This window comes from Nuphar pumila, chromosome 1, assembly GCF_984573655.1.
Source record: "Nuphar pumila chromosome 1, dmNupPumi1.hap1.1, whole genome shotgun sequence".
NCBI lineage: Eukaryota > Viridiplantae > Streptophyta > Magnoliopsida > Nymphaeales > Nymphaeaceae > Nuphar > Nuphar pumila.
The window spans coordinates 157,664,796-157,677,155 of NC_143249.1; positions in this window are offsets into that span (position 1 = coordinate 157,664,796).

Here is a 12,360-nt window from a genome sequence, read left to right on the forward strand (position 1 = left end):
CTGTTGATAACAATCTTTCCTATCTTGTTAATATCCTGGTGCACCTGTTTTAGATTCATCGATTTTTCTGCGTTTATATATATATATATATATATATATATATATATATATATATATATATTCTGGTATATACTCCATCATATGCATAAATACCTTGCGTTTTCCTATACATATTCAAATTTCTCACACTTCACTCATTCACCGATACTCAACACTTGCTGCATCTATTCCTTTTGCTTCCACATCATTTCATCTGCTGTTAGTGGTATCGATTTTATTAAATCTAATCTCCTGCACTAAGGCGCCACCTTCGAACTAATCCGAATGCATAGCCTTCTATTCATGGAGAGTGATATGTTGGGTTGTCCTGGTACTATGTTCGCTGAAACCATAGCCACAGAAGGTAGTGGTACAACCTTTCAAAAGGCTAAAGTGAGTTGCCGTCATGATTTTCTAAATATTATCAGCAGGTATCTGGTATGTGCTGAAGCTCTCAGTTTGGCAAGGCATCTTTAGATCCCTATCATCAAAACCAGTTGAGCATGAATCAATTTGTTGCTGGCAACTTGATCATGCATATATTTTAGGGATTTTTCATATAAAAATATGCATGATTTCATGAGAAAATGATTTAAAAACCCAATTTTATGATAGTTTTCGAGTAAATGTGCTAAAATGATTTAAAAATAGAAAATGCATGAAAAATAGTTTATTTTACATTTTTATGCATATTTTAGTTTTTGTTATAGTCATAGTAGTTTTAGTTTTAGTTTTCAATAAAAATAATAAAAATAAAAATAAAAATTAAATAAAAATTAGAGTTAAAAATAGAGTTAGATATATTTTGAAATAAGGTTAGTGTAAATAAATTTTTAGAGTAGTTAGTTAGTTTGAGGTTTTTAGTAAATAATTTTTTAATACTCTTTTAAATAGTTTGTTTTTTTAGATTTTTTTTAAAAAAAGAAAAAAAATAATAAACCAAACCGGTTTGCATTTGGTTTTTAAACTGAAAAAAAATATATAATAATCACAAACCGGTTTAACCGGTTTGCATTTCAAAATAAAGAAAACAAACCGGTTCTAGCCGGTTTGGATTTTGTTAAAACAAACAGCAAACCGGTTCAAAACCGGTTTGCTTGTTTATAAAACCCAGAAAAAATGAGAAGGGGGGCGTCTCCCCTGTACGCCTGAACCTTGCCCTCTTTCCCTTCTTTCCCTCTCTTTCCCTCCTTTCTCCTTCTCCTCCACCAACACCGGCCCCTTCTTACCTCTTTCTTCCTCTTCTACCTATTTCTCTCATCTTCCTCAACCGGTGGTGGTGATGGAATCTCAATCCGGCGACGGCGCACGGTGGATGACCGCCCAACTTCTCTAATCCCTCAGGTTCACGGTAAGTCTTCATCTTCTTCTTCTTCTTCTTTTTCTTTCTGAATGATAATCTTCATGATGTTTGAATTTTAATTTGGAAAAAAAAAGAGAAAACATAAAAAGAAAAAAAATCTGTGAAGGAATCCGGCGATTGACAAGGATTCTGCCGGAATACTTGATCTGATGAATAAGTTTTGGTAATCTGATCTAGATTCAGTGGATTAATTTCTGTTTAAAGAAAAAAAGAAAAAAAAAAGATTTGTTTCTAAAGAAGTATCGATCATCTGGATTGATCAAAATGTTATCCGATGAATTTTTTTTTTCTGAAATCTTTGGCAGTTATTAAAGACTTCTGGTTCATTATCATTTTATCGATGAAATGAAATTCTGATCCAATCATTCACTGATAAATTCTGAGGAAACTTTGATTCAGCAAATAGCTGCCGGAATGATTTGTAAAAGTTGTAGAACTGTGATCTTCTGTCAAGATTCAATGTGAATTCGTCTGAGTTACTATTCATTGCTGGAAGTTCTTGCTTGTTCTGAAAAACTCTGCAACGGTCCAGCAGAGATCAATCTGATATCCATCTGCATAACAGAAGAATAAGATGCTTCATTACATCTGATTCACGATCAACTAAAATCCAGCAAGGGAATATTGGATTTCTGAAGTAAATGACTGAATTCTATAAGAATCCGATTAAATATATCGTGAATTTTCAGTCTGAAAGATATTGAATATCTACTTGAATTTCTTTGTTTACTAAATTTCTGTTTTTTTTTCTCTGTTTTCAATTACATCATTTCTGGTTTTTACATTCATTTTCAGTTTTTCTTTTGATTTCCTTTTCTTTTCATTTTGATGAAATCCTGTTTTTTTTTTTTTTTTAGTAAATTCACATTCATATTTTCTATATCTTCTAATTTTCTGTTTTGCAACATCCTATTTCTGTTTTACATTTCATTTTCTATTTTTTTTTAGTTGACATAGGTCGATTTGCTGTTTTTCCAATCAAGGATTTTTCTTGTTTTGCTTCATTCAATATCTTTTACAAATTTGTTTCTTTTGCTATTTCTGTGTAATTTTCCAGTTTGTTTTTCATTAGTCATTCCTTGATGTTTACAATTCTTGATTTTACTGTTTTCAAATGTTTTAATATTGTATTTTTCAATAGTGTAAGTGCATAGCTTGTTAATAAAGTGTTAGTGAATTGAAATTTAGTTAATTGTGTTAGTTAATGTAGTGTTAATTGTCATTGAATTCTTTTGATGATATTCGTCAGTGTTTTTAGCATTTAGCTAGTTAATATAGGTTTCTATCTCTGGTACTGCTTGTGTTTATTTGAATTGTGCAGGATAGCACAGACTGGAGCGGAAGCGATTACGTGACACGAAGTACAAAGAATAAAGTTTTTTTACTCTTTAGTTTAGATTTAGGAATTTAAAGTGGATTTGTAAATATTGCACTTTACGCCCTCTGCGAAGGGTATTCATTTGTTGTAATAGCTAGTTGTGTTTACTTTTCTGAACATTTTACATTTCCATAATTCGACAATAAAGATTAGTTTAGACTTGTGTACTTGAATACGATATATTCCCGTTCCTTGAGTTCGACCCGGTCTCATTCACTAGTGAGAACCGGTTTTTATTATTTGATGTCTGGTTTTCACATGTTTTACATTTAAAAATCTTTTCAAAATTACAACGATTGCAAAAAGACATCAAATTTTTGGCGCCGTTGCCGGGGAACGGCGTAATATTAGTATTCGCTTTATTGCCTAGTGTTTGTGTTGCATTTAGGTTTAGAACCACGTATGTGCATATCTTAGAGAAGAGCTTATTTTTCTGCACAGCCCACCTACTAGGACCCCCTTAGAGGTGACTGTGTACGATTGGTACCGTACACATAGATTTTATATTTCTTATGCATAATCTCTTTTATATGTAACTGCGTGGTGTTTGTTTAGTTTTGTGTTGTTTTTAGTTCACTCGCTTTGTGGTTTGCGTGGTTTGGCCGCTTAGTGCGTTAGTTAGGTAGAAAATCCAAAGTTAGGACATGTGCTACACCAGTCTACTCCAAGGTGTATGCAATGGCTGACGATCATCAATTGATCCGTCCTTTGAGGGAGTACTTCATGCCAAATACGTATACTCCCACCTCCTGCATCACAAGACCTGATGTAGGAGCGAGCCATTTTGAGATTAAGGCCAGTGTGATTCAAATGTTACCTTCGTTTTATGGCCTTAGCAATGAAGACCCATATCGTCATCTCGACGAATTCCTTGAGATTTGCTCGATTGTGCGAATCAATAATTTTGGAGACGACGCTATGAGGTTAACTTTGTTTCCGTTCTCTCTCAAAGATAAAGCCAAGCACTGGTTAAAATCTCTTGAGACGGTTCGTATTACTACTTGGGAAGGAATGCAAAAAGAATTTTTAAAAAAATATTTCCCAATTAGTAAAACGAATCAGTTTCGTAAAGCTATAACCAGTTTTTCTCAAATTGAGGGAGAACAATTTCACGAGTCTTGGGAGAGATTGAAAGATCTTCTCCGCAAGTGTCCCCATCACCAGGTGCCTCGTTGGCAGTTGGTGCAGTATTTTTATGACGGGCTTACTGAAAAGCATCGTCAAATGGTTGATTCGTCTTGTGGGGGCACTTTTATGCTCAAGAGTGAGGACGAGGCGTGGTCTCTATTCGAGACCTTGAGTGAAAACACGATGCATCATGCTTTGTCTTCACAGCTCGATAGGACTACTTCTCTGTCTAGTGGTCCTAGGAAAGTTGGGATTTCCGAAGTTGGGTCTGAGTTAGAATTGCGTACCAAGGTTGACCAGTTGACTAGGAAGTTAGATCACTTCTTAGCCAATTCTTCGAGAAATCCAGTAGAAAGAGTGTGCGAGCTATGCGCTAGCCCTGCACACTGTGTTGCGGATTGTCCGACAGCGTCATTATATCCTGAATTCGTTCAGGAGCAGGTGAATGCTGCCCAAGGTTTCGCTAAACCCATGCCCGATTCATTTACATCCTCATATAACCCAGGTTGGCGAAACCAGTTTATTTCCCCATCCCATCAGCCCTCCCAGACACAGTATAGACCCAGTAACTCTTCACAAGGTTACTCGCATCCCATTTTTTCACAGGTTCATCCCCCAGCCCAACCTCTTTATACTCAACCCTATGAGCCTTCATTTAGTCAATCCTTCCAAGATAGGATATTACAAGTTTTGATCTCCCATACGCAGTCAATAGCCAAGCTAGAGACTCAAATGGGACAATTGGTTGAGACCTTCAGTAGGCAAAGCGAGGGGAACCCATCTAGTCAGTCTGTTGTCACATCCAAGGGAGAGGATTCCATGTCATTTGACTTGCAACCTACTTCACATCATGAGCCAGTCAAATCTGTTACATCCCTTCCGTATGAGAAGGCGTGTCACCCCACTCAGGAATCGACTCATGAACCCCATATCATTTCTACTGACGGGTCGATCTCCATGATGCCTCAGCAGAAGGGGCCTTACTCATAACATACATTTTCATCATATAAAGCCCCATTTTCTCAGCCTTTAGGATCACCAATTCTTAGTAAGCAAGAGGTACAGATGCAGAAGGTGCTTGATCAAGTCAAGCTTGATCATATTCACCACTTGTCTGAAGTTGCATTCATTGGTACTCGGTCGGTCCTAGACTCTCGATTCTTGACCAGTCTCTCAGATGAGACTAATCTCAGTTCTTCATGTCAAGAGATTCATGGTGCTAAATTTGGAGGTAGAAGGGATGGAAACACAGTGCGTAGTGTCACAGATGACACTCTTTTCTTTATAGAGCCCGATTGAGCCTAACTTCATGTCCATTGATCTCATGGACGATGAAGGTTTTTCCAGGGATCCGTCTGGCTGGGGACGTGAAACTTAGCGCTTTATGGGAGGCAACCCATATTCTGTATAGTATTACATTTGTTGTTAGGATTTGTAGATTTTATTTGGTTTTATTTTTCGTTTTTCTATCTTTTCTATGAGTTTCATGTTTTGTCCTGTATACATTGCATTCATTACATTCATAGAACGTGTATTTTTAATTCATGTCAGGTTATTCTACTCTTTCCCTCATTTATTTCTCTCATGTGCATTCATTGAGTTTCATTCAAGCATGGGGGAGTGCCACTGGGACAGTGTCATTCAAGCATGGGGGAGGGTGTAGAATGCACACCTTGATATTTCTATTTACGTTCTTGCACATGTTTACACTTATCTCATAAAAAATAGATTTTTAAAGAAAGAGTTTGAACTTATATGAATGTTATTTCAAATCTGATGTTTTTAGAGGATTTTTAAGCCCCACAAAAATTTTTTCTGACATAGATCTAAAAATTATGGTTGTTTATGTGGATTTCGAGGAAATGATGATAGATACATGTTAGAGTTTATTTTGAATCATAAATATGAATATGCACAGTGCTATTTTTGAAAAACTAAGCAAATGAACAAAAGTGTAAACAAATGAGCTCAAAAGAAAAAAATATAGCATGTGTTAGGTTGTTTGGATAATTCCACAATCCTTAGTAGATGGAACTTAGATGTAAGTTGAAACTTTTAATTCCATTTTCGAAAAGGAGAGTGGAAAACTTTGTGATCCTAAGTAACTGAGAACAGATAGAAGTTGAAATGTTTGACTCTCATGTTATAAGGGTGAATGAAGGAAGTCACTTTTATGTCTTAGTTGATATCTTTTGGTATGTATTGAAAAAGTATAGAAGATATTGACATTGCACAAGGCATAAAAGCAGACCACACACAAGCTATATGAGAAAAATAAGTGCGCATAAAGAAAAAGCGTGAAAAGAAAAAAAAGAAGATAAAAGAGCTTAAAAAGAAAGAAAAGTTCAATGCTTAGAAGTGTAATTGAGAAAACCTGAGCAGAAAACATATGAGTGAGGATAAGTAAATAATAATATGTTTTTATTGGATTTTCTAAGAATAAAACATAAATAATTGTGATATTTTAGAAAAGTGAAAGAAATTCTTTTCTGTGGTGGTGCATAAAAGACTCTAATTATATTTCGATTTTGAAATAACAGGAAATATTTGTGAAAATAAAGTCTTTCATTACCTACTACTTATGAGGATGTGTAATATTATGCATACATGACAGAGATGTTTGTGGGTAGCATCACTGCAAACCCTCACGAGACCTTACTCGTCCACTGGGGTAACCCAGGGGTTGAAAGGGCTTGTTGCATGAGCTAAATGCAACCGTGATTCCTACGAAAGTGAGTTAGGTGATAGTTTGATTTCTTGCATTTTTCTAGTTTGCTCGAGGACTAGCAAAACATAAGCATGGGGGTATTTGATCATGCATATATTTTAGGGATTTTTCATATAAAAATATGCATGATTTCATGAGAAAATGATTTAAAAACCCAATTTTATGATAGTTTTCGAGTAAATGTACTAAAATGATTTAAAAATAGAAAATGCATGAAAAATAGTTTATTTTACATTTTTATGCATATTTTAGTTTTTGTTATAGTCATAGTAGTTTTAGTTTTAGTTTTCAATAAAAATAATAAAAATAAAAATAAAAATTAAATAAAAATTAGAGTTAAAAATAGAGTTAGATATATTTTGAAATAAGGTTAGTGTAAATAAATTTTTAGAGTAGTTAGTTAGTTTGAGGTTTTTAGTAAATAATTTTTTAATACTCTTTTAAATAGTTTGTTTTTTTAGATTTTTTTTAAAAAAAGAAAAAAAATAATAAACCAAACCGGTTCAAACCGGTTTGCATTTGGTTTTTAAACTGAAAAAAAATATATAATAATCACAAACCGGTTTAACCGGTTTGCATTTACAAAAAAAGAAAACAAACCGGTTCTAGCCGGTTTGAATTTTGTTAAAACAAACAGCAAACCGGTTCAAAACCGGTTTGCTTGTTTATAAAACCCAGAAAAAACGAGAAGGGGGGCGTCTCCCCTGTACGCCTGAACCTTGCCCTCTTTCCCTTCTTTCCCTCTCTTTCCCTCCCTTCTCCTTCTCCTCCACCAACACCGGCCCCTTCTTACCTCTTTCTTCCTCTTCTACCTATTTCTCTCATCTTCCTCAACCGGTGGTGGTGATGGAATCTCAATCCGGCGACGGCGCACGGTGGATGACCGCCCAACTTCTCTAATCCCTCAGGTTCACGGTAAGTCTTCATCTTCTTCTTTTTCTTTCTGAATGATAATCTTCATGATGTTTGAATTTTAATTTGGAAAAAAAAAGAGAAAACATAAAAAGAAAAAAAATCTGTGAAGGAATCCGGCGATTGACAGGGATTCTGCCGGAATACTTGATCTGATGAATAAGTTTTGGTAATCTGATCTAGATTCAGTGGATTAATTTCTGTTTAAAGAAAAAAAGAAAAAAAAAAGATTTGTTTCTAAAGAAGTATCGATCATCTGGATTGATCAAAATGTTATCCGATGAATTTTTTTTTTCCTGAAATCTTTGGCAGTTATTAAAGACTTCTGGTTCATTATCATTTTATCGATGAAATGAAATTCTGATCCAATCATTCACTGATAAATTCTGAGGAAACTTTGATTCAGCAAATAGCTGCCGGAATGATTTGTAAAAGTTGTAGAACTGTGATCTTCTGTCAAGATTCAATGTGAATTCGTCTGAGTTACTATTCATTGCTGGAAGTTCTTGCTTGTTCTGAAAAACTCTGCAACGGTCCAGCAGAGATCAATCTGATATCCATCTGCATAACAGAAGAATAAGATGCTTCATTACATCTGATTCACGATCAACTAAAATCCAGCAAGGGAATATTGGATTTCTGAAGTAAATGACTGAATTCTATAAGAATCCGATTAAATATATCGTGAATTTTCAGTCTGAAAGATATTGAATATCTACTTGAATTTCTTTGTTTACTAAATTTCTGTTTTTTTTTCTCTGTTTTCAATTACATCATTTCTGGTTTTTACATTCATTTTCAGTTTTTCTTTTGATTTCCTTTTCTTTTCATTTTGATGAAATCCTGTTTTTTTTTTTTTTTTAGTAAATTCACATTCATATTTTCTATATCTTCTAATTTTCTGTTTTGCAACATCCTATTTCTGTTTTACATTTCATTTTCTATTTTTTTTTAGTTGACATAGGTCGATTTGCTGTTTTTTCAATCAAGGATTTTTCTTGTTTTGCTTCATTCAATATCTTTTACAAATTTGTTTCTTTTGCTATTTCTGTGTAATTTTCCAGTTTGTTTTTCATTAGTCATTCCTTGATGTTTACAATTCTTGATTTTACTGTTTTCAAATGTTTTAATATTGTATTTTTCAATAGTGTAAGTGCATAGCTTGTTAATAAAGTGTTAGTGAATTGAAATTTAGTTAATTGTGTTAGTTAATGTAGTGTTAATTGTCATTGAATTCTTTTGATGATATTCGTCAGTGTTTTTAGCATTTAGCTAGTTAATATAGGTTTCTATCTCTGGTACTGCTTGTGTTTATTTGAATTGTGCAGGATAGCACAGACTGGAGCGGAAGCGATTACGTGACACGAAGTACAAAGAATAAAGTTTTTTTACTCTTTAGTTTAGATTTAGGAATTTAAAGTGGGTTTGTAAATATTGCACTTTACGCCCTCTGCGAAGGGTATTCATTTGTTGTAATAGCTAGTTGTGTTTACTTTTCTGAACATTTTACATTTCCATAATTCGGCAATAAAGATTAGTTTAGACTTGTGTACTTGAATACGATATATTCCCGTTCCCTGAGTTCGACCCGGTCTCATTCACTAGTGAGAACCGGTTTTTATTATTTGATGTCTGGTTTTCACATGTTTTACATTTAAAAATCTTTTCAAAATTACAACGATTGCAAAAAGACATCACAACTCGCTCCAGTCATTCTATCATCTGCCATCACAATGTCGCCTATCACTTACAATCTCATTTCCAGCTCCAGCAGCACCCTCTACCCTCATTTTACCACACTGCTTTGTTTCCAGCACATCCATATGTCATCAACACCTCATCATAGGTTGCTGAACAAGAGGTCAGTTTAGATCTGTCTCATTGACTATTCATTATTAATATCACCTTTGATAGAAAATTCTGTGCAATTACAGGAATTACAGATCTATAGTACAATTGTTTGTCATTTAAAAAAGGTTAAGATTGGATGTCATGGTGCTGAGTGCAGCTATGGCAAATCTGCATAGTTGTGGATGGAAGATATCATATCTGTTTCATCCACATTCGCCATTGATTGTGCCATAGAATGATTCTGGACTGGTTGATCACGGTTCTACTCCCCTGCCGGTCCGGTTCATAGTCAAGTTTGGTTTCAAATCATCTGAGTGCTTGGTAATATTATTCCTATTCTGTTAAATCATTTGCAATTATTCAACAAAGAATTCATCATGTACCTACATTTAGCTCCAGGCCTCTCTTATGTATTTCTTTAGGCATATGAATATTTCCTTACATTATAAATAGAATGTTGTTTCCTTTCTATATACATTTCTTTACTTTATATCAAAATTTACTTTTGCAGGGAATATGCGGAAAAGGTCATCATTTGGGGTTTTAAATTTGATTTTTATATGTTGTAATAAGTTAGGTTTTTAAATGAGAATGTACATTCTCTGCTTTAGATAGAATGAATGAGCATTGTAAATATCATGAATTGCTTGTTTTGCATACATTTTGCCTTTATTTCTCAAATTCTCACGAATGGCAACACGAATGGCACGTGCACCATTTCGTAAGAGGTAATTAATTCTAAGTTGATGATTTACATCAATGGCCATAGTCAGGATGTAGACAAAACTTAGGATTTTTATCTTTTATAAAATAACATTAGATCCACACTGGATCCTTTTAAAAAATTATCATATTTTCAAATATTTCATTCTTTTATTAGAGTTTAACTTAAAATTGGTTCAAAATATATACCAATGGCCATAGTCAGGGTATATTGAGAGTCAATTTCATTTTAAACTCTATAAAAGCACAAAAATATGTTTCATTCTTCACCTGAATTTAAATATAGATTATTATATAATACATTCAATGACCATAGTCAAGGATGTATTATATTTTCAATCTTATTTCAATTCATGTAAAGAATGGAATAGCTTTTCAAAAACCCAAATTTTAAATTCTTTAAATTCATTCATCATTTAGGATAGAACTGCATCATATCTTCAAAATTCCCTTTTCAAAAACTCCAAGTGATGTAAATATCTCCTCAATCTATCTTCAATTTTTATAAAATCCAATTCATCCTTTCATTTTCAAATTCAATTTCATTTCCAATCTCAAAGTTCAATTTAACTTTGAGATTTCAAAGTCATTTTTTCAAATTCAAATAAGATTTCAAAGTTCAATTTGGCTTTAAAATTCCAAATTCATTTTATATTCAAAACTCCAATCAAACTCAAAGTTCAATTTAACTTTGAGATTTTTTTTGATTCATCTTCTAAATTCCAAATTCAAACTTCAAAATTCAAGGTCTAATTTGACTTTGAAATTCATTTTCAAATTCTAAATTTTATTTTTCAAGTTCAAGTTTAACTTGGAAGTTCTTGATTCATCTTCTGAATTTAACAAATCCAAATCCATTTTAGGATCCAAGATTCAACACTCATATTGGATCTCAGACTTCAGATCCAATTCCCCTTTAAGATCCAGAATCCAATTCCACTTTTGGATCTCAGACTTCGGATCCAATTTCCTTATAGGATTCAGAATCCAATTTCACCTTGGATCTCAGACTTCAGATCCAAAATTTCCTTTAGGATCCAGAATCCAACTTCACTTTGGATCTTAGATTTCAGATCCAATTCCATCTTAGGGTCCAGAGTCCAAACTCTACATTGGATTTCAGACTTCAGATCCAAATCCATCTTAGGATCCAGAACCCAATTTTACATCGGATCTCAGATCCCAGATCTTAAATCCATTTTGAAATCCAATTCCATTTCAAAATCTAGATTTCAGATCCAAGTCCATTTCCAGATCTCATTTGAACTCCCTAAATCCATTTCTATTCTTAAATACCATTTGATTTTCTCAGTCCATTCCAATTTCAAACTTCAAAATCTAAATTCAATTCCGTCTCAAGTATTCATTTTCTTTCCTAAATTCAAATTCAGAATTCAAAGTCCATTTCCGACTTTGAAACTTTATTTTCCTTTCATTTTAAAAAAACTTCAAGTCATTCTTTCTCAAAGTTAAAGATTTATTCTTTCAACTCTGATTTACTTCAAAGACTTAGAAATTCTCTGATTTATCCCAAATTCTAAGTCAAAATCAATCAACTTTTCACTCTTTTACCAAGTTCATCTCAGAATACTTAGAAATTTTCAAAACATCTTTCGAAAAAAGCATACATCCTTGCATTGCACAAGCAAGATTCTTTGTGCATTTAGAGTTAGAATAAATTCTTAGATAATATTTAAGCAAAGCAAAAGGCATAGATTCGATCCTTGGTTCGATTACCCTTGGTAAAGGTGCCAGGAATGGTCGAACCTCGTACCGACGAGCGAATCCCGTCTCTCCATTCTTCCCGCAAAATTTTCAAAACGGAGGCGAGTTAAATTTCTAAATATTTTTCAAATCAAGGTCAAGTGAGACCGCGCAAAAGAGTTCCTCTTCTCTTTTTCTTTCTTTCTTTTCTCTCTTTTATTTTCCTCCCTTCAAAAAGGAGGAAAAATAGAGGTTAGAAAATGAAAAGAGAAGGAAGAGAGAGAAACCACAAGAGAAAAAAAAAAAATTGCGATGATCACAGTTTTGGCGACCGTGATGGGACTTTGTTCATCTCCGTCTGGTCGAATTATGCCTTTGCTTTGCTCTAATATTCTCTAAGTCTTTATTCTTCTATGTCAGCTTCATTTTCATGCAAACTCTAGGAGCCTAGACTCTGTCCTAAAGCTGACATCATTGCATATAGGTTCTAAGTATGGTTTGGTAGGACCATGTTGAGGAGATTATATCCATGTT